We start from the raw sequence: 1,903 nt of genomic DNA, 5'->3' as shown, positions 1-1,903 counted from the left end.
CAAGTGGAACATCCTGGAAGTCTCCCAACCACAAAATTACATATTTGCAATGTCCTACAAAACAGATCGCCTTTCCAAGATAAGACCTTCGGGAAGTTCAGGCGCAAAAAAAATATATATGAGTGCCAAAACTTGTCTTGACACGTTTGATAGTTCATGATAGTGAAAGCATATTTACTTGTATGTGAGAATATATGTGATTTATTCATTTTTTGTGATTTATTCAGCCTTTATATTCCAATATATTTTATGAGATATGAGATCATTAGAGTTAACATTATATATTAACTGATGTTATTAAGTCTTATCTTGGTAATCCCTGAGTGAAAGATCAATCTTTCCTATCACAGCAGATCACAGACAAATATATTCTATTAAGACTGATAGTTTATTATGCATGTTCTGGTGTTGTATCAATAAGTTGTACACCAATCAATAAGTTGTATGTTAGGCTGAAACCACTATTAAGCCCTGCAGTGAACTGACAGGTTGAGCCCGAAGCGCAGGACTGCAGGGATCTTTGGGAGATCAGAGAGATGAGATGGAGGTGAAGCAGCAAGCAGGAAGCAGAGAGCGAGAGAGGTGAGGGCGGACTGGGCTGGGAGCGAGTGAAGGCAGCAGTCTGCAGACTGGAACCTGTCTGTGGAGAAGGTGGGGAGACCAGTGCGAGAGGAGCTGTGTGGAAAGTAGACAGCAGGGTCACTGGGGAGAGTTCACCAGGAATAAACAGACAGAGGAATAGCAGGTTCTGTAGCAAGGCCAGCGGAGGACTGGGATCCCCAGGTGCTGGCAAGAGGACCTCCAGGGGAACGTGAGTCTCTGCTGGATCAGTGCTTTCAGAATGTTTAGAGAAAAAGCTGTTGTGTTTAAGAGGCATATATGCAGAGCCTAAATGTGGTAGAGCTCTAACATCAGAGTACTGATCTAGCACTACATATTATATACACATAACAACAGACCCAACCCTTGCAGATTGCACCTGTTCTCCCATCTCAGGCCTTTTCTAACTGTCTGAGACAGGATTTGTATACAGGAAGGAGCTTTGCATACCTGTGCCGCCTCACTGCTCCAAACACTTTAAGACTCACAGTGTGGATCAGTCACTGTTCAGCCCTTTCAGAGTCACTGACACACACAGGACAATGATGCCACTGATTCTACTGCTGTGGACACTGGGGCTTTTTGCTCAAGGTGAGGATTAAAGAAAATACTTCTCTAATTCTATTATTTTTATTTTGTTTTCATGAATTTCACAATATTAACTGTTAAAAGTTAAAGTTTAAAGAACTGAATACATTTAGAATTAATCTAAAATGTAAAGAGATTCAACAGAAGAGTAGCAGATGTGTTTTCTGAGGCAAATTTATTTACACGTTTAAAAAAGTATGTATTATAATGAATTACTGGATAGGTGTTGACTTAAATATACTTTTTGATATCTGCAGTATACTGTATACCTGTTACGATATTATGTAAAAAAGCTTTACAGAAAGGTGTAAAATAGCTAAAAGAAATTAAAATTACTTTGTTTTGTCTTGTTTTCAGAATCCAGTGGACAGGTTACTGTGACTCAGACTCCAGCAGTGAAATCTGTTCTCCCTGGACAGACAGTCACTATGAGCTGTAAGACCAGTCCTGCAGTGTATAATAACGACTTCCTAGCCTGGTACCAACAGAAAGCTGGAGAAGCTCCTAAACTCCTGATCTATAGAGCAACTACCCGTCAGACTGGGATCCCAGAGCGTTTCAGTGGCAGTGGATCTGGGACTGACTTCACTCTGACAATCTCAGGAGTCCAGGCTGAAGATGCAGCAGATTATTACTGTCAGAGTTACCACAGTGGTGGTGTGTTCACACAGTGTTACACAGCCATACAAAAACCTCCCTCAGCAGGACTGCACAG

The sequence above is a fragment of the Lepisosteus oculatus genome, chromosome 18 (assembly GCF_040954835.1).
Source record: "Lepisosteus oculatus isolate fLepOcu1 chromosome 18, fLepOcu1.hap2, whole genome shotgun sequence".
In the NCBI taxonomy this organism is placed as follows: domain Eukaryota; kingdom Metazoa; phylum Chordata; class Actinopteri; order Semionotiformes; family Lepisosteidae; genus Lepisosteus; species Lepisosteus oculatus.
The sequence above is the reverse complement of the archived record's forward strand: the minus strand, read 5'-3'. Positions refer to the sequence as shown.